Genomic DNA, 26,806 nt, shown 5'->3' with positions numbered 1-26,806 from the left:
CACTGTAATTACTGTACTATACTAACCCGAAATGACAGAGTGAAAAGACATGGATCCTGTTTGCAATAAGGCACTAAAGTAAACCTGCAAAAAATGAATATAAAGTGTTATGTTTGGAGCCACTCATAATATTGACCGATCGGCTCGATTCGGTCTTATGTAGCAACGTTTGAAATTTTGTTTTTTACAAGGATAAAAGTAGAGAGTCAGAGCTAGACAATTACAGTTGAGGAACAGTGGTAACGTTATTCTGCTTTGAAAGTTGATAATCTTGGCACTTGAATGTTTTGGTATCTACTGGAGAGCTCTTATTTGTCTACACCCATTCAGCATCATTCCCACACCCATTCACATGTGAGGCCATGTCCTAAACAACCAAAGATTTCAAGACGAATGGCTGGTTTATACCGTGGGCGTGTTCATAAATTTAATCTGGAGTGTCAGAATCGTTCATAATCTCAGAGCGTTGTCAGATTGTCCGTTCGTAAATTCAGAGCGTTTCGCTCTCGGAGCGCACACTGAACGCTCTGGCCGAGGAGTAGGGTTGATTCAAACATTCTGACCTAACAACAGAAGGCAAGCACCCAAGCTAACTTGCTAATATTGGCTAGCTTGCTAGCTACTTCCAGACCCAAATGAAAGAACAGCTCACTCTGACCATTTTACTCTCCCTAGCAGAGCTGATTAGGTGCTGGTGACTGCAACTGTGCTACTGGCAACAATTTAAAGTAATGAAATACCAATATTTTTTTTTTAGCTGAGAATGTTCAATTTCGACATGATTTGAACATTGACGAATACACTGATTCGGTGAGCGAGTTCATTAGAACGTGCATTGAAGATGTCGTTCCCATAGCAACGATTAAAACATTCCCAAACCAGAAACCGTGGATTGATGGCAGCATTCGCGTGAAACTGAAAGCGCGAACCACTGCTTTTAAGCAGGGCAAGGTGACCGGAAACATGACCGAATACAAACAGTATAGCTATTCCCTCCGCAAGGTAATCAAACAAGCTAAGCGTCAGTATAGAGATATACAGTCAATCGCGGATTGCAAAAAGAAAACCCGCCCTGTCACGGACCAGGATGTCTTGCTCCCAGGCAGACTAAATAACTTTTTTGCCCGCTTTGAGGACAATACAGTGCCGCTGACACGGCCCACAACCAAAACATGCGGACTCTCCATCACTGCAGCCGACGTGAGTAAAACATTTAAACGTGTTAACCCTCGCAAGGCTGCAGGCCCAGATGGCATCCCCAGCCGCGACCTCAGAGCGTACGCAGACCAGCTGGCTGGTGTGTTTACGGACATATTCCATCAATTCCTTATCCCAGTCTGCTGTTCCCACATGCTTCAAGAGGGCCACCACTGTTCCTATTCCCAAGAAAGCTAAGGTAACTGAGCTAAACGACTACCGCCCCGTAGCACTCACTTCCATCATCATGAAGTGCTTTGAGAGACTAGTCAAGGACCATATCACCTCCACCCTACCTGACACCCTAGACCCACTCCAATTTGCTTACCGCCCAAATAGGTCCACAGACGATGCAATCTCAACCACACTGCACACTGCCCTAACCCATCTGGACAAGAGGAATACCTTTGTGAGAATGCTGTTCATTGACTACAGCTCAGCATTTAACACCATAGTTCCCTCCAAACTCGTCATCAAGCTTGAGACCCTGGGTCTCGACCCCGCCCTGTGCAACTGGGTACTGGACTTCCTGAGTCCCCCAGCTGGTGAGGGTAGGCAACAACATCTCCACCCCGCTGATCCTCAACACTGGGGCCCCACAAGGGTGCGCTCTGAGCCCTCTCCTGTACTCCCTGTTCACCCACGACTGCGTGGCCATGCACGCCTCCAACTCAATCATCAAGTTTGCGGACGACACTACAGTGGTAGGCTTGATTACCAACAACGACGAGACAGCCTACAGGGAGGAGGTGAGGGCCCTCAGAGTGTGGTGTCAGGAAAATAACCTCACACTCAACGTCAACAAAACTAAGGAGATGATTGTGGACTTCAGGAAACAGCAGAGGGAGCACCCCCCTATCCACATCGATGGGACAGTAGTGGAGAGGGTAGTAAGTTTTAAGTTCCTCGGCGTACACATCATGGACAAACTGAATTGGTCCACCCACACAGACAGCATTGTGAAGAACGTGCAGCAGCACCTCTTCAACCTCAGGAGGCTGAAGAAATTCACAAAAGCACTCACAAACTTCTACAGATGCACAATCGAGAGCATCCTGTCGGGCTGTATCACCGCCTGGTACGGCAACTGCTCCCCCCACAACCGTAAGGCTCTCCAGAGGGTAGTGAGGTCTGCACAACGTATCACCGGGGACAATCTACCTGCCCTCCAGGACACCTACACCACCCGATGTCACAGGAAGGCCATAAAGATCATCAAGGACAACAACCACCCGAGCCACTGCCTGTTCACCCCGCTATCATCCAGAAGGCGAGGTCAGTACAGGTGCATCAAAGCAGGGACCGAGAGACTGAAAAACAGCTTCTATCTCAAGGCCATCAGACTGTTAAACAGCCACCATTAACATTGAGTGGCTGCTGCCAACACACTGACTCAACTCCAGCCACTTTAATAATGGGAATTGATGGAAATTGATGGAAAATATATCACTAGCCTCTTTAAACAATGCTACTTAATATAATGTTTACATACCCTACATTATTCATCTCATATGTATATACTGTACTCAATACCATCTACTGCATCTTTATGTAATACATGTATCACTAGCCACTTTAAACTATGCCACTTTGTTTACATACCCTACACTACTCATCTCATATGTATATACTGTACTCGATACCATCTACTGCATCTTGCCTATGCCATTCTGTACCATCACTCATTCATATCTTTATGTACATATTCTTTATCCCTTTACACCTGTGTGTATAAGGTAATAGTTTTGGAATTGTTAGGTTAGATTACTCGTTGGTTATTACTGCATTGTCGGAACTAGAAGCACAAGCATTTCGCTACACTCGCATTAACATATGCTAACCATGTGTATGTGACAAATATATTTGATATGATTTGATTTTGATCTGATTTGAAGAATGTTCCAAAGCCAAGAAACTATCCTGCACCATTCAGAGAAAGATTTTTATTTGATTCTTTTCCACCTTTTCTTTAACCTGGTAGGCAAGTTGAGAACAAGTTCTCATTTACAATTGCGACCTGGCCAAGATAAATCAAAGCAGTTCGACACATACAACGACACAGAGTTACACGTGGAGTAAAACAAACATACAGTCAATAATACAGTAGAAACAAGTCTATATACGATGTGAGAAAATGAGGTGAGATAAGGGAGGTAAAGGCAAAAAAAAGGCCATGGAGGCAAAGTAAATACAATATAGCAAGTAAAACACTGGAATGGTAGATGTTTTAGTGGAATGTACAAAGTAGAAATAAAAATGTAAAAGAAAGATGTGAGGATGTTGTATGGAAAATAACGATAGGTCAACCACGCTGTCACGAAGCTCTAAGAAATACTCTCAGAACATTATGTGCTTGCTGGGAAACCCTCTTTTCCATCTAGTTCACATCTGGGCCAATGCAAAGTGACCATTTTGTACCAGAGAGGATCTCCAAACATGACTGGTTTCCTAAGTGTTTATGAGATTCACCTGGGGTCTCAGAATCTAAAATCATGGGAGAGTTTCTTCCTGCCAGCGACAGGCTTTACACATCGTCTCTAAGGGGTATAACTAGGAGGGAGGAGGAATATGTACTCAGGGGAGGAACAGGTGCCATAATCCGTTTGTGTGTGCGCGTGTGTGTGCATGTGCATGAGTGTGCATGTGTGTGTGTGCGTGCATGTGAGTATGTGTGTGTGTGCCAGCATTTGTGTGTTTTCCTATGCACCCATACAGTCTCATTTACATTCAAGAGCATGTTCATGTCTATCTGTATGTCTACTAACTCAGTAATGGTGCTGCTTCTGATAGATGGATGCGGAACTGGCAGGGGGGTGATTGTAGTGTGGACCCCCAGAGAGTGGTCACATACTGGGGATGGCCTCTGATCTCTGGGTGGCTGATTCCTCCATAGGTGGAGTCGTGTAATGAGGACTGGAAAGGGCATGAAAGGTGAGTTTGTGTGTGTGTGTGTGTGTGTGTGTGTGTGTGTGTGTGTGTGTGTGTGTGTGTGTGTGTGTGTGTGTGTGTGTGTGTGTGTGTGTGTGTGTGTGTGAGAGAGAGAGGCAGAGAGACAGAACACTGAGAAAGAGAGGCAGGTAACATGGTCAAGGTTAAAACCAGGAAGCCATTCTTCCTTTTTGCCCACTCTATTTTCTGTTATATTGGTTCTCGTCATTCTATATGCCCCAGCCATAACAATTTATGTAAAAATACTTCATATTTAGATGGTGACTTATATATATCGCAAGAGATATAGACAGCATACATGGTAAATATTTCCCATTTACCTCTGCTACATCACATTGTCAATAAAAGCGCTATTTGTTTTTTTAAATAAAATTAGATTTTTGTAAACAAAAATCAATCATAATGAAGACAGATGGAATACATCATGTTTATCTTGAACAAATATAAATGAAACAAGCTTTTCATCACTATTGATGTTTATTCTTTTGAACTGAACAAATTGGAAGGACACATTTTACATACAGTATTTTATGGAAATGATAAATGAGCCCCACTGAACACAAATTAAGGCCAGTCTACGCATCACATGAGGGACAAGGTTTTACTGTGTGTGTGTTGCAAATGTATTCTTGCACTTGATGCATGTGTACTGTGTTTTCCTGTCCTTCTTGGGTCATCACACATCGCAGCGCTTCTTCTTGTGGCTACCGGCTGCAATCTAGAATGATGAAAACACTAACATCTCACTCATTCACATATATAGTTACAGCAGGCCAAGGTATGGGAGTCAGACATACACACATGCAACAACATCACTCACACTTACTTCCGGTATTGGAGTTATTGGTTCTGTAGGTAGGGCATCAACATCCTCCTCCTGAAACCTCCTCACGATGCTGGGGTCCTTGGGATATGTTGCTTCCTCTGGATTTGAGGTCTTACCAATGCCTTGCCAAGCTCCTCGAGAAAGAGACGTCTCCCATGTTCCAATCTGTGTTCAACACCATCCAGATGACAAACGTGTTGTACGGCGAGATGTTCAAGATGTTGAAGAATAGTGGCCAGCGAAGGCTTCTTCTTTTGTAGCTGCAGCCAGTCACCAGCTTGTCTAAATTGTCCACCCCTCCTTTTGTGGCATTGTAATCCATTATGATTTCTGGTTTTTGATGTTCCTGGCCACAGATTCTCCCATCTCTATGCAGCGTACTCATGAGTGCCACATTTTCCCTCTCTTTGGCACGTAAAACACTAGGGACATGTTGGCCGTGAACACAAGCTTAGAGGAACTGATAGGCCTGAACATTGTATTCAACAGCTGAGGCGGTAGCTTTGAGTGCAGAGTGTGCACTCAATGAAAATGTGTTATTTGTGAGGTGTCAATGTGCAGCGGTTTGGACGGAGTCAGGCGCAGGACACAGAACTGAGTAAAAGATGTACTTTACTCGAAATGAAACAACAAATATTTCCACTCAGGGAAAACACACCAGCTCACAAAAGTCTTGAACACTAAATAAAGAACAAACACGCACAAAACCATGTGGGAACCAGAGGGTTAAATAGGGAATAAATTATAACGGAATGGAAACCAGGTGTGTACAATCAAGACAAAACAAATGGAAAAGGAAACGTAGATCGGTGGCAGCTAGAACGCCGGTGACGACGACCACCGAACGCAGCCAGAACAAGGAGAGGCACCAACTTCGGCGGAAGTCGTGACAGTATCCCCCCTTGAAGCGCGGCTCCAGTAGCGCGCCGACACCGGCCTCTGGAATTACCCGGAGGACGAGGCGCAGGGCGATCCGGGTGGAGACGGTGAAAATCCTGCGATAAGGAAGGGTTCAGGATGTCCTCCACCGGCACCCAGCATCTCTCCTCCGGACCGTACTGAAGGCCCCTCGCCCGAAGCCTTGAGTCCATGATGGCTCGCACAGTATATGCCGGGGCCCCCTCGATGTCCAGAGGGGGCGGAGGAACCTCCCAAACCTCAGACTGCTGGAGCGGACCAGCCACCACCGGCCTGATGGGAGACACATGGAATGAGGGGTTAATACGGTAATCAGGGGGAGCTGTAACCTGTAACATACCTCGTTCAGTCTCCTCAGGACTTCGGGGACAGCACAGGGGCGGAGCTTTGGTAGCGTACCCGAGCGCTGAGACAGCACAGCTCCTACCCCAGCCTCGGACGCATTCACCTCTACGATGAATGCCAAGGAAGGATCAGGATGAGCCAGCACGGGAGCCGAGGTAAACAGAGCCTTCAGGGGACCAAAAGCCTTTTCCTTGTAGAAAAGGACTGGCCACCCCTCATAGCCTGGTTCCTCTCAAATTTTCTTCTTAGGTTTTGACCTTTCTAGTGAGTTTTTCCCAGCCAACGAGCTTCAACACTTGCATTGCTTGCTGTTTGGTGTTTTAGGCTGGGTTTCTGTACAGCACATTGCGATATCAGCTGATGTACGAAGGGCTATATAAATACATTTGATTTGATTTTGATTTGAAATGAACCAGGTTGTAAGCGCCCCTGAGATCTACTTCAGTGAAGAAGCATGCCCCGTGCAATGACTCAATCAAACTGGCTATGAGAGACAGCGGGTAACTATACTTCACCGTGATCTGATTTACACCTCTATAGTCAATGCAAGGGCGTAAACCTCCATCCTTCTTCTTCACAAAAAATAAACTTGAGGAGGCAGGTGAAGTGGAAGGCCGATGTATCCCTGTCCCAGAGATTCGGAGACAAATGTTTCCATAGCTGCCGTCTCCTCCTGTGACAGAGGATACACTTGAATCCTGGGAAGTGTTGCGTCTACCAGGAGATTTATCGCAGGAGATTTATCGCACAATCCCCCCCGTCGATGGGATGGTAGTTGAGTCGCCTTCTTTTTACAGAAGGTGAGAGCCAAATCTGCATATTCTGGGGGGATTTGCATGGTAGAGACCTGGTTTGGACTCTCCACTGTAGTTGCACCTATGGAAACACCTATACACCTCCCTGAGCACCAACATGACCATCCCTTGAGGGCCCTCTGTTGCCATGAAATAGTGGGGTTATGATAGGCCAACCAGGGAAGCCCCAACACCACAGGAAATGCAGAAGAATCGATCAGGAAGAGACTAGTTCTCTCCTCATGACCCTCCTGCGTTATCATACATAGTGGAGCTGTGACCTCTCTAATCAGGCCCGACCCTAAAGGACGACTATTTAAGGCATGTACAGGGAAGGGCACATCAACAGGAACAATAGGGATCCCTAATCTAAGTGCAAATGAACGGTCAATAAAGTTCCCAGCTGTGCCTGAATCTACTAGCGCCTTATGCTGGGAATGCGGGGAAAACTCTGCGGCCACAGGTGGTGCAGGAAAGCCCCCCCCCCCCCCCCTCCCCGGTCCCCCTTAGAGCAGCACCTCCGAGCTCCATAGGTGTAGGATCGGAGGTGCTGGGGAATGGAATGGACGGACCCTGATCCGGACGTCCCTAGTGGCCAACAGGTTATCCAGCCGGATGGATAAATCCACCAGCTGGTTGAGGGTAAGGGTGGTGTCCCTGCAGGCCAGCTCCCGACGAACGTCTTCACGTAGACTACACTGGTAATGGTCGATCAGGGCCCTCTCATTCCATCCCGCGCTGGCAGTCAGGGTCCTGAAGTCCGGTGTGAAGTCCTTTGCGCTCCTCATCCCCTGTCTGAGATGGAACAAGCGTTCCCCCGCCGCTCTCCCCTCAGGTGGATGATCGAAGACCACCCAGAAGCGGGTGAAATCCTCGTAGCGGACCAATGCTGCGTCTATTCCTCCCCATTCGGCGTTGGCCCACTCAAGCGCTTTAGGAACCCCTGGCAGCCGTCCCATCCTATTCCCTTGGGAGCGAGAGCCGAGTCCCACTGGGTCCAGGTGACGGAGGGGTGGACAGCGGTGTGGGTAGGGGTGAAGTTGATGGGGGTGTGGGAAAACCCCCTCTCTCCCATTGCTCCATGGTGTGCTGCTGGATGCGCTCCTCCACTGTTTTCAAAAAGAAACATAAAATATTTCCATGCCGGGAAAACACACCAGCTCACAGAAGTCTTGAAAACTAAACAAAGAACGAAAATGCACAAAACCATGTTGGAACCAGAGGGTTAAATAGGGAATAAATTATAATGGGAACCAGGTGTGTACAATCAAAACAAAACAAATGGAAAAAATATACGTAGATCAGTGGCCGCTAGAAAGCCGGTGACGATGAACGCCGAATGCTTCCCGAACAAGGAGAGGCACCAACTTCGGTGGAAGTCGTTTTATTATTTTACATGTTCTTCACAGAAAATGAGCCAAGGCCAATGAGTCTCAGGTTGAAAAAATGTTTTGAAAAGATTGAAAATGGGTTCCACAGACCAGAACACCACACAAGGGTTAACTATACAAGTACAGTAACTAGCAATTATAAAGCCCACCTGTTCTTTGTTGGGACACATAATCCTCTTCTTCAAAAAGCTTGATTAAATACCAACATATTTCAATATCTCCTCACGGATGAGTAACACTGATTATATTTAGTTACTACTTATTTTCTGTGCGTCGTCTCAACTTAGAAATGTTGTGTTTTGTATTCTGTGTAGGTGTCAACAAAAGGTAATCACACAATACTCATGTTAGCTGTGACACCAATGGACAGGAAATGAGAGGATAATATGAACAACAACAGGAGAGAGAGACAACAGTCTGAATGTAGGAGCTAGAAGTATGGATATGTGTATGTTGTATCATTTATGTAGTCCGATATTCTTCTGTTTACTTGGAAAATCAGATTACTCTTGTTTATCTTTGGTATTCTGTGTTAACACACCCACAGCATTACATAACATTCAAAACAGCATGAAGGTAATTAGGAATTGACTGAAATTATTTAATATAACTACCCTAAAGTGTCCATTGTATTGTATTGATTTTCTAGTTTGTCCCTTTAGGGTGCCCGTAACTCCCCCCTGCTTACGTACATAGGAATGCTTGGAGTGTCTTGTTCTGTAAAATGCATTAAACAATGCCCATGTTAGTTTCTACTCCCGTCTGATGTCCGGTCCTTATATTAGTTGTATAAGTAATGCAGTGTGCAGCAGACCATCATGCATCCCAATGCTGGCTTGCCTCAGAAGCTAAGCTTGGTTGGTCCTGGATGGGAGACCAGATGCTGTTAGAAGTAGTGTTGGAGGGCCAGTAGGAGGCACTCTATTCTCTGGTCTAAAAATATATATCCAAATGCCCCAGGGCAGTGATTGGGGCTGCCTTTAGTCAGGGGCGGCATGTAGCCTAGTGTTTAGAGCGTTGTGCCATTAATTAACCGAAAGGTTGCTGGATTGAATCCCCGAGCTGACAATGAAAAAAATCTGAAATTCTGCCCCTCAACAAGGCAGTTAACCCATTGTAAATAACAATTTGTTCTTAACTCTCTTGCCTAGTTAAATAAATGTTAGAGTTCTCTTTGGCCACTAAATATCCCATGGCACTTATCATAAGTGTCTTGGCTAAATTCACAATCTGGCCTACATACCATCATGGCCACCTAATCATCCCCAGCTTCCAATTGGCTCATACTATTGCCCAGGTCATTCCTGTAAATGAGAATGTGTTCTCAGTCAATTTACCTGGTAAAATAAGAACATATACACAGTACCTGTAAAAAGTTTGGAAAAACCTACTCATTCAAGGGTTTTTCTTTATTTTTACTATTTTCTACATTGTAGAATAATAGTGAAGACATCAAAACTATGAAATAACACATGAAAAATGCACCATTGTAGTAATGGTCTACTCTGAGTTTACTTGGATGTTTTGGGAGTGGACACAAACAGAGGGTGTGAGAGAGAGAGAGAGAGAGAGAGAGAGAGAGAGAGAGAGAGAGAGAGAGAGAGAGAGAGAGAGAGAGAGAGTACATTCTCCCAGACATTGTGCCAGGGGAAGAAATAATTGCCTGGCTTAACTGTCACATCACACACACACACACACTCTCTACCTCTCTCTCACACTCACACTCACACACACACACACACACACACACACACACACACACACACACACACACACACACACACTTAGGCCAGAGGCACAACAATGTATGAATTAATGGTTGGATAAGGATCGCCGTTATAATCATTGGTCAGTACGGAGAATTAAGTAAAACCCCAAGTCCAAATCCCTATCTCCATAATTTAGGAAAGGGACAATGTTAGCTAGCTGGCTAAATAGCCACCGGAGGACAACAACACAACGAGATGCAACAATTCAATTCATTTTTCTGTCAAAGATGTATGCTCTCATTGGGATTTGATAGAAGTGACACCAAATCTAAGTTGTCTTCCCTAGACACTTTTTTTTAGTACGTCAGGACCATTCACAGTTGAGCTCACTCAGCCTAGCTCAACTTTGATTGGTCATTTTTGTAACTTTTTTTGTCAAGGGAGGCCAACTGCTCACTGGCTTCCCTTGCCTTCAATGCTATGGGCGGCAACAATGTCATTCTCACTTGGACCAGACAGCATCAGATAGATGGTCTACACAGAGAGACAGAGGGAAGCTGGTTCAATCACTCAGATATTTTCCTGTGAGCTACATTCAGCGTTTTGAAAATTGAAGGAAAATTATGAAACACAGAGTGATGAAATTTAACAATTTGTATTAATTATTTTAGTACATTTCTTTGTCAATTTTTTGGGGAAGCCCAGCTTCCCTTGACATCCATGAATACACACGAACTGCAATAATCCAATGGCGCTGGGACTTGGTGCCAAGATGCACAGAAGTAGGGAGGTGTGTGTTGGTCTTGTTCTAACCCTGGTCTCTACCACACACAGAAGTAGGGAGGTATGTGTTGGTCTTGTTCTAACCCTGGTCTCTACCACACACAGAAGTAGGGAGGTATGTGTTGGTCTTGTTCTAACCCTGGTCTCTACCACACACAGAAGTAGGAAGATATGTGTTGGTCTTGTTCTAACCCTGGTCTCTACCACACACAGAAGTAGGGAGGTATGTGTTGGTCTTGTTCTAACCCTGGTCTCTACCACACACAGAAGTAGGGAGGTGTGTGTTGGTCTTGTTCTAACCCTGGTCTCTACCACACACAGAAGTAGGGAGGTGTGTGTTGGTCTTGTTCTAACCCTGGTCTCTACCACACACAGAAGTAGGGAGGTATGTGTTGGTCTTGTTCTAACCCTGGTCTCTACCACACACAGAAGTAGGGAGGTGTGTGTTGGTCTTGTTCTAACCCTGGTCTCTACCACACACAGAAGTAGGGAGGTGTGTGTTGGTCCTCTTCCAACGCACATCTCTACCACACACATAGTTCTCAGTGTGGAGGACAGGAGGCTTGCTGCTGTGTGGAACCATCTCTAGAGGTGTTGAGGACAGGAGGCTCGCTGCTGTGTGGAACCATCTCTAGAGGTGTTGAGGACAGGAGGCTCGCTGCTGTGTGGAACCATCTCTAGAGGTGTGGAGGACAGGAGGCTCGCTGCTCTGTGGAACCATCCGTAGAGATGTGGAGGACAGGAGGCCTGCTGCTGTGTGGAAACATTAGTAGAGAACACAAAACAGCCAGGCAGAAACAGAACAGTCACACTGGGAAGGTTTTCGAGGATTTGGGCTCTGTGATGCTGACGCAGACACACACTCACCGGTGGTTATGCACGCACGCACACCCATGCATGCACACGCACACACGCACACACACACACACACACACACACACACACACACACACACACACACACACACACACACACACACACACACACACACACACACACACACACACAAACTCACCCAAAAATAAGAAAAAAGGATAAAGACGGAGGGAGGGAGGGAGGGAGGGAAAGGTAGGTGAATCTGTCCTGTTACCTCCTTTAAAGTGCTTTATCTCAGCAAAACACATTTGTTTTATTAATTTAACTCTGAATCAGGAGATGTCTGCAAGGCGGTGCTGCCACCAAATCGCTACCAATAACTTTCTCTACGCATACATTACCAGTCAAAAGTTTGGACACACCTACTCATTCAAGTTTATTATTTTAATTTTTACTATTTCTACATTGAGAATAATAGTGAAGACATCAAAACTATGAAAGAACACATATGGAATCATGTAGTAACCAAAAAAGTGTTAAACAAATCAAATTATATGAAATATTTGAGATTCTTCAAAGTAGCCACCCTTTGCCTTGATGACAGCTTTCCACACTCTCGCCATTCTATAAAACCAGCTTCACCTGGAATGCTTTTCCAACAGTCTTGGAGGAGTTCCCACACATGCTGAGCACTTGTTGGCTGCTTTTCCTTCACTCTGCTGTCCAACTCTTCCCAAACCATCTCAGGTGATTGTGGAGGCCAGGTCATCTGACGCAGCACTCCATCACTCTCCTTCTTGGTCAAATAGCCCTTACACAGCCTGGAGGTGTGTTGGGTCATTGTCCTGTTAAAAAACAAATGAAGGTCCCACTAAACGCAAACCAGATGGAATGGAATATTGCTGCAGTCTCCTCTGAATAGTTTATGTTGATATGTGTCTGTTAGTTGAACTCTGTGAAGCATTATTTGGGGTGCACTATCTGAGGCTGTTAACTCAAGTGAACTTATCCTCTGCAGCAGAGTTAACTCTGGGCCTTCATCCAGTCTGACAGAGCACTAGAGTTCCTCTGTGGAGGTGGGAGAACCTTCCAGAAGGACAAACATCTCTGCTGCACTCCAACAATCATCCCTTTATGGTAGAGTGGCCAGACGGAAGCCACTCCTCAGTAAAATTCAACTAAAGACTCACACCGTTGGAAACAAGATTCTCTAGTCTGATGAAACAAAGATGGAACTCTTTGGCCTGAATGCCAAGCGTCAGTTCTAGTGGAAACCTAGCACCATCCCTACAGTGAAGCATGTTGGTGGCAGCATCTGGCTGTGAGGATGTTTTTCAGGGACTGGAAGACTAGTCAGGACTGAGGCAAAGATGGAACAGAGCGAAGTACAGAGAGATCCTTGATGAAAACTTGCTCCAGAATGCTCAAGACCTCAGACTGGAGCAGGGTTCACCTTCCAACAGGACAACAACCCTAAGCACACAGCCAAGACAACGCAGAAGTGCCTTCGGGACAGGTCTCTGAATGTCCTTGAGTGGCCTAGCCAGAGCCCGGGCTTGAACACGATGGAACATCTCTGAAGAGACCTGAACATAGCTGTGCAGCAACAATCCCCAGAACTTGAGATGATTTGCAAGGAAGAATGGGAGAAACTCTCCAAATACAGGTGTGCCAAGCTTGTAGCGTCATACGCAAGAAGACTCAAGGCTGTAATCGCTGCCAAGGTGCTTCAACAAAATACTCAGTAAAGGGTCTGAATACTTACTGTATGTTAATGTGTTATTTCAGTTTAATTTAATTTTATAAATATTGTGTTTGCGACAATCTATCTGCAGTATTAAAACTAATCTACCCCCTAAATTAAAAAAATTATTATAATACATACACTAACCATTCAAAAGTTGTCAACTGTGCTAACATTATTGCAAAATAGTTTTCTAATGATCAATTAGTATTTTAAAATGGTAAACTTAGATTAGCAAACACAACATGTCTTTGGAACACAGGAGTGATGGCTGCTGATAATGGGCTTCTTTACGCCTATGTAGATATTCCATTACAAAAATCAGCTGTTTCCAGCTAATATAGTTTTTTTACAACATTAACAATGTCTAAACTGTATTTATGATCAATTTGATGTTATTTTAATGGAGAAAAAAATGGATTTTCTTTCAAAAACAAGGACATTTCAAAGTGACCACAAACTTTTGAACGCTAGTGTAAATAAAATAAAACTTCTATATACTGGAGAGAGAGGTTTGTCAAACTGTTTTTTCCCGAGTTCAGTAGACGGGAGGGTGTTGTTGTTCTGGATGGCTTTGGAGATGAGTGTCACAGACAAGTGTTGGAGAGTCCGAGTTGAGGTGCTCTGTCCCCTTCATACACACACCTCCGGAATCTGATTAGCCAAACATAGAGGAAGTCACTCAAAATGAGAGGAAATACTAATTTTGCATTCCCGAACACAATCCCCTGTTTTTTTTCTACATTATTTCTCACTGTTTATCCTTTGAGTCATTCCACTACAAAAAGCACACAAAATATGATTTCGACACCCACCATCTCAGATTGTTCTGATATTGTTTATGCTGTTAGAAACAGATAAGATTAGCGTTCCTGGAATACAATTTTGTTGAAATAAAATGTAATCGATGAGAAATTAAGATAACTGATTACACCCAAATTGCCATTTTTAATTGATTGGATTCATATACTATTCAATAAATGTTTGTTTTTAGATATGAGAAATACACTGAAATTGTCAAAAGCCACCCATGGAGAGCCACAGCCCACCCCACTCCACGCCAACAGTTTTGGAAACAGTTTTTTTTACTTTATTTTTAAACGTTAATAATCGATCAAATTGAAGACGGGTCTATCTGTGTTCAATACAGGAAGACAACAAACCAATGCTACTTTTCAAGTCTTGCGCAACTCTCAACAGTGTTACCCAGTTCCTAGATGGCCGTACTTCTTCATTGCACAAATGAATAACCTCAACCAAATTCAAAAGACTAGTGACATCCAGTGGAAGCAGTAGGAACTGCAAACAAGTGCCTAAGAAATATCGTTTCCCAATGAGACCTCACTGAACAGACAGAGACCTAAAAAAAAAATATGAATGGTTAGTCCTCGGGCTTTTGCCTGCTACATAAGTTATGTTATACTCACAGACATGATTCAAACAGTTTTAGAAACTTCAGAGTGTTTTCTATCCAAATCTATGAATAATATGCATATCTTATATTCTTGGCATGAGTAGCAGGAAGTTGAAATTTTGGCACGCTATTTATCCAAAAGTGAAAATTCTGCCCCCTAAATTTAAGAGGTTTTAAGAAGTTAAAGGGACTATAACCAACTGATCTTCTTCTGTCTCTGGACATGCACCACTTCAACGTCTATTTCCATACATTTGGCTTGAGCACATCTTTCTTTCCCATACATCAGCTGCATCTTTTGTCATCTACATACATTAGGCTGTTACTGTTACGCTCATCTCCAGATATCACCCATTGCAATCATCATACAAGTAGACCGTGATCGTCATCCACATACATTACATTACGTATATTAGCTACATTTGAATCTACGCCTCCAGACTTATCTCTGCCTACTTCAACTGTCATCTACATATATTTACACTAGCAGTCCCCCATTACACATATATCATATCTCTTTTTTACTGAGCAAGCTTTAGCACTGTCTCAAAACAATCAGAGCTGATTGCGAAACCCATTTCAGCTCAGAATGATGCTCAAGGAGTTGCACTCTGTGATATGTTGATTGATTGCCTTTTAAAGATGTTTTTCCTGACATAATGCGACCTGACCAGGAACATCTTTGATAAGCAGCTCTAGCCTATAACAAAATCCCAGAGATTCCCCGGTTAAGACCTCTGGGTCAAATACAGTTGAAGTCGGAAGTTTGCATACACCTTAGCCAAACACATTTGAACTCCGTTATTCACAATTCCTGACATTTAATCCCAGTAAGAATTCCCTGTTTTAGGTCAGTTAGGATCACCACTTTATTTTAAGAATGTGAAATGTCAGAATAATAGAAGAGAGAATGATTTATAGCAGCTTTAATTTCCCTGTGGGACAGAAGTTTACATACACTCAATTAGTATTTGGTATTATTGCCTTTAAATTGTTTAACTTGGGTCAAACGTTTCAGGTAGCCTTCCACAAGCTTCTCACAATAAGTTGGGTGAATTTTGGCCCATTCCTCCTGACAGAGCTGGTGTAACTGAGTCAGGTTTGCAGGCCTCCTTGCTCACACACGCTTTTTCAGTTCTGCCCACACATTTTCTGGGATTGAGGTCAGGGCTTTCAGATGGCCACTCCAATACCTTGACTTTGTTGTCCTTAAGCCATTTTGCCACAACTTTGGAAGTATGCTTGGGGTCATTGTCTATTTGGAAGACCCATTAGCGACCAAGCTTTCACTTCCTGACAGGTCTTAAGATGTTGCTTCAATATATCCACATCATTTTCCTACCTCATGATGCCATCTATTTTGTGAACTGCACCAGTCCCTCCTGCAGCAAAGCACCCCCACAACATGATGCTGCCACCCCCGTGCTTCTAGGTTGGGATGGTGTTCTTCGGCTTGCAAGCCACCCCCCTTTACCTCCAAACATAATGATGGTCATTTTGGCCAAACAGTTCTATTTTTTTTCATCAGATCAGAGGACATTTCTCCAAAAAGTACGATCTTTGTCCCGATGTGCAGTTGCAAACCGTAGTCTGGCTTTTTTATGGCGGTTTTGGAGCAGTGGCTTCTTCCTTGCTGAGCGGTCTTTCAGGTTATGTCTACATGCGACTCGTTTTACGGTGGATATTGATGCTTTGGTACCTGTTAACTCCAGCATCTTCACAAGGTCCTTTGCTGTTGTTCTGGGATTGATTTGCACTTTTCACCAAAAGTATGTTTAATTAATAAATCCTCTTAAGCCTATGGCTTACTTTTTCGAACATTCTGTTAAAAATCGCGCAACATTTTAACGTCCTGCTACTCATGCCAGGAATATAGTATATGCATATGATTAGTATGTGTGGATAGAAAACACTCTGACGTTTCTAAAACTGGTTAAATCACGGCTGTGACTATAACAGAACGTGTGTTTCGTCGAAAAGCCCAAGGAAAACTGATCACCAAAAAGTGGAAAAAATATCAATGCGCCAGTTGCATGTATTGTCTATGGCACAGCAAAATAAATGGCTCCCAGCTTACAAGTCCTACAGCTTCCACACGATGTCGCCAGTCTTGGCAATTGCCTGGAGGTTGTTCCTTGGTCAAACGAAGAAGAGACACTTGATTCCATCCGGTCCACGACAGGAAGTTTTGGAAGAGAGATTTTCGGCCATGATTTGAAGACGTGGAGCTATTGAATACACATCGCGCCGTGATCAATTTGATAGATTATTAACGTTTACTAATACCTAAAGTTGGATTACAAAAGCATTTTGAAGTGTTTTGTGAAAGTTTATAGGCAACTGTTTTAATTTTTTTAAATGACGTTGCGTTTTGAGACTGTGTTTTTTTCTGGATCACACAGTTTTCATAGATGTATATTTTGGGTATATATGGACCGATTTACAAAAAAAAAAGACCCAATAGTGATGTTTATGGGACATATAGGAGTGCCAACAAAGAAGCTCGTCACAGGTAATGAATGTTTTATATTTTATTTCTGCGTTTTGTGTAGCGCCGGCTACGCTAATTCTTTTGTTTACGTCCCCTTCGGGTATTTCGGGGTGTTGCATGCTATCAGATAATAGCTTCTCATGCTTTCGCCGAAAAGCATTTTAAAAATCTGACTTGTTGGCTAGATTCACAACGAGTGTTGCTTTAATTCAGTACCCTGCATGTGTGTTTTAATTAATGAACGTTTGAGTTTGAACGGGTGCTATTAGCATTTGGCGTGGCGCATTTGCATTTCCTGATGGCTGGGTGGGACGCAGACGTCTCAGGTGGCGCTAAGAGGTTCTCTAGGAGACAGAACGCTTCTTCTTTCTGAGCGGAATGACGTCTGCGTGGTCCCATGGTGTTAATACTTACATGCAATTGTTTGTACAGATGAATGTGATACCTTCAGGTGTTTGGAAATTGCTCCCAAGGATGAACCAGACTGTGGAGGTCTACAATTATTTTTCTGAGGTCTTGGCTGATTTCTTTTGATTTTCCCATGATGTTGAGCAAAGGTGCACTGAGTTTGAAGGTAGGCCTTGAAATACATCCACAGGTACACCTCCAATTGACTGAAATTATCAGAAGCTTCTAAAGCCATGACATCATTTTCTGGAATGTTCCAAGCTGTTTAAAGGCACAGTCAAGTTAGTGTATGTAAACTTCTGACCCACTGGAATTGTGATAGAGTGAATTATAAGTGAAATAATCTGTCTGTAAACAATTGTTGGAAAAATGACTTGTGTCATGCACAAAATAGATGTCCTAACCGACTGGCCAAAACTATAGTTTGTTAACACAACATTTGTGGAGTGGTTGAAAAACAAGTTATAACGACTCCAACCTAAGTGCATTTAAACTTCTGACTTTCAACTGTAAATCCATAAATCCATCAAAGAAAAAAAGGACTCTGCTTATGCGATCACATTCTAAAATCATTGTGCTCTTTCTTCTTTTTTTAGGTTGTGGCTGTTGTTGTTTTTCCACCCATTTTAATTCTGCCAGTGTCGCCGTGCCCAAGAGGACACAGTTTGATGTCTGAATTGGCATCTTGACACCGCCACGGCAGCGGTGGGAAACAGGAAATTAGATTTGTGGCCACTCTAACACCAAAAGCCGCAGGAATGGACTGATTGCCACCAGTTTGCTCCGCCTTGCTTGTCGACACTGCCTTGTGTTTTCAATATAGATTGCCTTGTTTATTTTAACACTGTCTGTGAATTGCCAGGGCAACAAACCACTCTGCTCCCCACCACTCTTGACCCAGGGCCAGTGATATACAAGCCTCTAGTGAAGCTGATGTGTCATTTGAAATAGCAGACATCCTTGGAGAGACGTTGATGCATAGTCCTTGGTATGTATATGGACTACATACATTTGAAAGCCATGTAAAACTCTCATATTAACCCACATAGACATCCAGAGATGAAAATGTCAACCACCGCAGGCTGATATGTCAAACCGCATGTAGGCCTATGTTTGTTGATGTAAGCTGGCTGGCAGGGACATTATTTATAATTTACATTGTGCTTATGAGGACATTGTAAGGCTTATACAGGTGCATTTTGTCTATTGTAAAAGGCCTACACAATGAAGAACAAAGTATTTTAGCAGCATTTTTATCTGGCAGTAGGGGAAAAGCAATATGGCCATGGAATAATTAAATAGTCAGTTCTCTTTCCCTCTCAGTAGAACAGTCTGGGTTCTCATCAATGTCACAACCTCTGCTAAACATTCGGTCCTAACTCTTTCTCAGTCCCTCCCCACCTGAGAAATATAGAATGAACAAGCAGAAACAAGAATATCAAAGTGATGTGGGAGAAGAAAATCATCTCTGATCAGTTGAATGTATCCTCAAAAGCAACAGTAGATTTGGATGTTTTGACCTAATGATTTGTTATATTTTCAGAGGCAATGCGTATCTGGCGAAAAGCTCAACTCCCTAAATGAATGAGAGTGTTTCAGTGCATTTGTCATTTTATTTTCCAGTGACTAGCAAATGACTGCTTTGGCAAGAGGAGCAGTGATATGGGCTTTCAAAGCACACGATATAAAATATAACTAACAGTGATTCAGTTCCATTAGGGTTTTTAGAGGTAGAATGGGCATAGAGCCTAAGTCATTACACTCAATGACAAATGACATGAGGGAAGCCTGAACAGTTGCCTAAATGTTTGTTTTTCATCTGAAATTCACCTTTTCTTTTCAGCCTTATCTCTCAGACCGCAAAGCTGGCAAGGCCTTCCAATGACTTCAATCTACTGTATCTTCTCATTCAAAAATATAGCATACAAGTATGGATTGATTGATGTGTCTATTGATTGATCAATTAATGAATTAGTTTATGAATTCAGTAAGTAATGCATTCATTGTGCTTCAATAAACTTGGGGACATATAATGAAGGGGGAAAGATGACAATCAAATGTACTGCAGGAAGAGAGTAATCTGACTGTAGCATATGGCCCACATTGAGAGGGGAGAGTGCTATTGTATATCACTTTAGCATATGGCCCACATTGAGAGGGGAGAGTGCTACTGTATATAACTTTAGCATATGGCCCACATTGAGAGGGGAGAGTGCTACTGTATATAACTTTAGCATATGGCCCATATTGAGAGGGGAGAATGCTACTGTATATAACTTTAGCATATGGCCCATATTGAGAGGGGAGAGTGCTACTGTATATAACTTTAGCATATGGCCCATATTGAGAGGGGAGAGTGCTACTGTATATAACTTTAGCATATGGCCCACATTGAGAGGGGAGAATGCTACGGTATATAACTGTAGCATATGGCCTACATTGAGAGGGGATAGTGGTACTGTATATAACTTTAGCATATGGCCAACATTGAGAGGGGAGAGTGCTACTGTATATATCTTTAGCATATGGCCCACATTGAGAGGGGATAGTGGTACTGTAAATAACTTTAGCATATGGCCCACATTGAGAGGGGAGAGTGCTACTGTATATAACTTTAGCATATGGCCCATATTGAGAGGGGAGAGCGTTACTGTATATAACTTTAGCATATGGCCCATATTGAGAGGGGAGAGTGCTACTGTATATAACTTTAGCATATGGCCCATATTGAGAGGGGAGAGCGTTACTGTATATAACTTTAGCATATGGCCCATATTGAGAGGGGAGAGTGCTACTGTATATAACTTTAGCATATGGCCCATATTGAGAGGGGAGAGTGCTACTGTATATAACTTTAGCATATGGCCCACAATGAGAGGGGAGAATGCTACTGTATATAACTTTAGCATATGGCCCATATTGAGAGGGGAGAGCGTTACTGTATCTAACTTTAGCATATGGCCCATATTGAGAGGGGAGAGTGCTACTGTATATAACTTTAGCATATGGCCCACATTGAGAGGGGATAGTGGTACTGTATATAACTTTAGCATATGGCCCACAATGAGAGGGGAGAATGCTACTGTATATAACTTTAGCATATGGCCCATATTGAGAGGGGAGAGTGCTACTGTATATAACTGTAGCATATGGCCCATATTGAGAGGGGAGAATGCTACTGTATATAACTTTAGCATATGGCCCATATTGAGAGGGGAGAGTGCTACTGTATATAACTTTAGCATATGGCCCACATTGAGAGGGGATAGTGGTACTGTATATAACTTTAGCATATGGCCCACAATGAGAGGGGAGAATGCTACTGTATATAACTTTAGCATATGGCCCACAATGAGAGGGGAGAATGCTACTGTATATAACTTTAACATATGGCCCATATTGAGAGGGGAGAATGCTACTGTATATAACTTTAGCATATGGCCCATATTGAGAGGGGAGAATGCTACTGTATATAACTTTAGCATATGGCCCATATTGAGAGGGGAGAATGCTACTGTATATAACTTTAGCACAGTGATGCCAAGCTTCTTCTCCTAATAGTGTCTTTATGACTAAGACTCAACCCTGCTAAAGTCTGCATTTAATGACTGTTTCCTAATTATCCCCCATCCGTGCAACACAATTAAAAATAACTTCAAAGAAAATATATTAAGCAGAGCAGGATCCACAGAAAATACACTTTATTTCAATGTGGTAACATACACCCCTCCCCTCAACAACACACACACTACTTCCTCATTCTCTATCGCTAACATGCGCGCACCGTTTACTAAAAGATACAATCCCTTTCAACTCAAGAATAATTATTGCTATTTTCAACCATCTCCAAACGCGTAAAAAAAAGTCAGGGGTAACACACAGTTTATTCACCAGAATGATCACCAAAACACCCACCCACCCACACACACAGCCACCCAAACAAAAACAAACACTCAAACAATACACACCCACACAAAATACACACCTTCACACACATACACAACCACCCACCCACCCACCTACCCACCCACACATCCACCCACACATCCACCCACCTACCCACCCACCCACACATCCACCCACCCACCCACACACACACAAACATGCACACATACATTTAAACACACTTACACAAAAGAGAGCTCTTTGGCATAGAAAACCACCTCTTAGGCCCAATCAAACCACCTCTTAGGCCCAATCAAACCACCTCTTAGGACCAATCAAACCACCTCTTAGGACCAATCAAACCACCTCTTAGGTCCAATCAAACCACCTCTTAGGGAACAATCAAACCACCTCTTAGGGAACAATCAAACCACCTCTTAGGGAACAATCAAACCACCTATTAGGCCCAATCAAATCAACTCTTAGGAACAATCAAACCACCTCTTATGAACAATCAAACCACCTCTTAGGAACAATCAAACCACCTCTTAGGAACAATCAAACCACCTCTTAGGAACAATCAAACCACCTCTTAGGAACAATCAAACCACCTCTTAGGGAACAATCAAACCACCTCTTAGGCCCAATCAAATCAACTCTTAGGAACAATCAAACCACCTCTTAGGAACAATCAAACCACCTCTTAGGAACAATCAAACCACCTCTTAGGCCCAATCAAACCACCTCTTAGGAACAATCAAACCACCTCTTAGGGAACAATCAAACCACCTCTTAGGAACAATCAAACCACCTCTTAGGCCCAATCAAACCACCTCTTAGGAACAATCAAACCACCTCTTAGGAACAATCAAACCACCTATTAGGCCCAATCAAAAGTTTTACAGAATTAAAATAAAAAATACAATGGCGCCATTTAGCTCATTACAATGCCTCTCCTCTAAAATATATCTGAAAGTTAAAGCTTGTAAAAATTATTAACAAGCTCACTTTCCCTCCATCACAGCTGTCCTGGCCGCCGCCTGATTGCTTTGTGAGCACTGTTTAATTGCCAATTAGGCCGGGACCAGGACAGAAATCACAATAGGTAGGTGTGTGTGTGTGTGTGTGTGTGTGTGTGTGTGTGTGTGTGTGTGTGTGTGTGTGTGTGTGTGTGTGTGTGTGTGTGTGTGTGTGTGTGTGTGTGTGTGTGTGTGTGTGTGTGTGTTTGGTCGGTCGACTTACAAGGTAGGACAGGGGCTTAGAGAGAGAGAGAATGATAAATAAACAGACTAACAATCCTACTCACTTTCTCAATATTACATCTTAAGCAGAGAGTTGAAAACAGCCCAAAGGGGCTCAGATCTGGGCTATTTATTATTCCGACCTCTGTGACAAATGATTTAAAACTGAGAATGCCTCTCTAACAAAATGTACTGGAGTTGATTATTACAGAGTGACAGACAGTCCCATTTTCTCTGTGAACATCCATCTGGAAACATGAGAGCTGTAGACATCAAACCCCTCTTGTCAGAGTGAAGCTCTATTAGACAAACATGAGTATTTCAACAGTAGGAAACAGTGCTGTTTGTGCATTGGGCACAAGCTTTTTGGATGTTAACATTAGCATTACACAATGATGTTACGATGATGGTTCACTCACTTGTTCTAGACAGTTTGGAGAAGTTATTAATTAAATATATTGGAGAGGATAAATATACTAGAGAGGATAAATATATTGGAGAGGATAAATATTCTAGAGAGGATAAATATATTGGAGAGGATTAATATACTAGAGAGGATAAATATATTGGAGATGATAAATGTATTAGAGAGGATGCATATATTAGAGAGGATACATGTTTTGGAGAGGATAAATGTATTAGAAAGGATAAATATATTAGAGAGGATACAAATATTAGAGAGGATCCATATATTAGAGAGGATACACATATTGGAGACGATAAATAATTTGAGCGGATACATGGATTGGAGAGGATACATATATTAAAGAGGATAAATGGATTGGAGAGGATACATATATTGGAGAGGATAAATATATTAGAGAGGATAAATGGATTGGAAAGAATAAATATATTGGAGAGGATAAATGTATTGGAGAGGATAAATATATTAGAGAGGATAAATATATTAGAGAGGATACATGTATTGGAGAGGATAAATATATTAGAGAGGATAAATATATTAGAGAGGATAAATGTATTAGAGAGGATAAATCTATTGGAGAGGATAAATGTATTTAATTTGTTAATTAAACTAAGGAAGAATCAAAAATTATCCATGGATGCATACAACATATTATATTAGACAACTATGGTACATACCAGCTGATATAAGATTGTAAAATACACTGTGCATGCCAAACATTAGGAACACTTTCCTAATATTGAGTTGCACACAGTTCTGATGGATGAATGCTTCTCCAGCTCCCAGAGCAACATATTAATGTTATTCATGTGACTTCTCTGAGTATTAAGCTAATACCTGATCGTGTTCCATTACCGTTTGATAAACGCATCACTATGTACTACCTTAAGACGGTTCGCTTGTGTGTGAATGGGTTGAGCTAGCAGGTAATCCTTGATAGTTCACTAGGGCTGGGTTTGATTCCTTCTGTTTTAAAAGCATTTCCTGGATGTGGTCTTCAAAGGTTCTCAACATTATATAAGGAAGCTTCCCTACCAAATGAAAGCATGAAAGCTCGCAGATGAGCCAAACATTCCCGCTTCCCTCTTCCGAGCGGTTTTCCGATGATGACATGTGTTCTAACCACTGTAACAAACATCAACAAATATCAAAGGTCCCGCCAGCCAGGCGATGGAAGGAGAGACGAGCTGGGAAGAGATGAGGGAAGGAAAGAAGGGATTAACACACTTCCTTAATTGGGCAAAATTTAAAAAAGGGAAAACACCATTTGACTCCAACCTCAGGCCAGATCATCGCTTGCGAAGGCATCTGGGATACATTTCACTTCAACGAGCCTCTCAAACTCTAACACTCTGATTGGACAGCCTCTCATATTCTAACACTCTGATTGGGCAGCCTCTCTTGTTCTTTTGAATAGACAGATCCTTTGGGGATAAAGCACAGAGATATATGTATATATTTGATATACTGTATGTAAGAGTCAGGAGGGTCTATGTGATATTAATAGATTTTAGTGTGGAGCCTGACCTAGTTACAGGCATGTGTGTGAATGGTGCCAGTGCCGCTGTACACTGTGCTGACGACGCTACAATGTGATTTTTGATGTGTAGCAATGTTCGCTATAGGCCATTTGAATGGCTCAGTGCTGTACACCGTGCTGGCTATACTCTGTCTGCTGTAAAGCTGTTCACTGGGGAACTTGAATGACTTTGATTGCTGCCTACAGATGTGACATAAAAGTCGGTGGTCCTCTTATTTTTCATATCTAACTAGTGATTCAAACACATTTGACTAGCTACTTTTTAACACAGAATGTTGCTGGAGTGAAAATAATAATAATTGATTGATCAGTTGAGTAATTGATTGATTGATTGTTTGATTGGGTGTTTGGTTGGCTGGTTGATTGACTGATTGGTTGATTGGTAAGCTAGTTAATTGATTGGTTGGTTGGTTGGATGGTTGATTGGTTGGTTGGTTGATCGATTGGTTGGTTGATTGATTGATTAATGAGTGATTGATATGAATGGGTGATGTTGACATTTTCTGTAGGATGTAAGATGCGACAGTTGGACTCCATCTCCAGTGTTCCCTCCATGTTCTGTGTGATGTATGATATAAGATGCAACAGTTGGACTCCATCTCCAGTGTTCCCTCCATGTTCTGTGTGATGTATGATATAAGATGCAACAGTTGGACTCCATCTCCAGTGTTCCCTCCATGTTCTGTGTGATGTATGATATAAGATGCAACAGTTGGACTCCATCTCCAGTGTTCCCTCCATGTTCTGTGTGATGTATGATATAAGATGCAACAGTTGGACTCCATCTCCAGTGTTCCCTCCATGTTCTGTGTGATGTATGATATAAGATGCAACAGTTGGACTCCATCTCCAGTGTTCCCTCCATGTTCTGTGTGATGTATGATATAAGTAGCAACAGTTGTACTTGTTAATTCATTATACCACCTGTATGTGGTATTGACTGAGCTGTGTTTCGTACCATCGTGTAGGATGTTGTTTTTCTGTTTACTCTAAAGCCCTGTGTAACGTCTGTTCAAAATCTTGTACATAGCACTTCCTATGAGATTTGTATGTAAGGTATGTTTGCTGAGTGTATCTCCTCACTTGTCTTTCAGCTCAATATGCTTTCACGGGATAGTTCACGGCAAAGTTCACTGGAAGTCATCAAGGTAATTGCTATATATGACAATCTGCTAGTTGATGAATGAGTCGTTGTCTTAGAGGGAAGAAGGGAGAAGGGGAAGATAAGAGGATAGATGGTGAGAGAAGAAAACAGGGATGTGGATGGACAGACTGACATAGTAACACACATCTGGTCAACATAATGCCAACACACACACACAAACGTTAAGGCTTAAATGAGCAGCATGCTTTGCCAGCTCACACTGATGCACACAGAGAGAGAGACCCTTGACAAAACTCACCTGGTCATAGACCACTGTCCTTGTCTATCAGTGTATCAGTATTTTGTTGCTTGGCATGTTTTGTGTTTCCTGTGATTCAATCCCTCAATATTTTTCCTTTCCAGTTCCATCCCTCATTCATTTCCGTCTCCCTCCCCCTCTCTCTAGGACAATTCCAATTATTGTAACATAAGCATGTGTGCCATGGGTCCTCTATTCATCCCCTCTTCCCCCACTCCCACTCTTTCTCTCTCCCCTCCATCTATCTCACTCCCTGTTCTCTCTCCATCAGGCCCCTTCCTCACTGGAACAGTGCCAATGATTGTGACATAAGGCTTTGGTTCCTCAAGGGAGACTGGGGACTAGGGTCCTCAGTGAACCTCTCTGCCTGGCTGTTCACGTCTCTCTCCTCTTTCTCCCTCTCTCTCTCTCTCTATCTGTATTTCTCTCTCTATCTTTCTCTCTCTCTCTCTCACGCGTGCACGCAAGCACAATTTCTCTCTCTATGGGACCGTAACATATTTTTGTTGGTCCTCCCTGCCTCCCTGC

This window comes from Oncorhynchus nerka, linkage group LG7 (genome assembly GCF_034236695.1).
Source record: "Oncorhynchus nerka isolate Pitt River linkage group LG7, Oner_Uvic_2.0, whole genome shotgun sequence".
NCBI lineage: Eukaryota > Metazoa > Chordata > Actinopteri > Salmoniformes > Salmonidae > Oncorhynchus > Oncorhynchus nerka.
The sequence above is the reverse complement of the archived record's forward strand: the minus strand, read 5'-3'. Positions refer to the sequence as shown.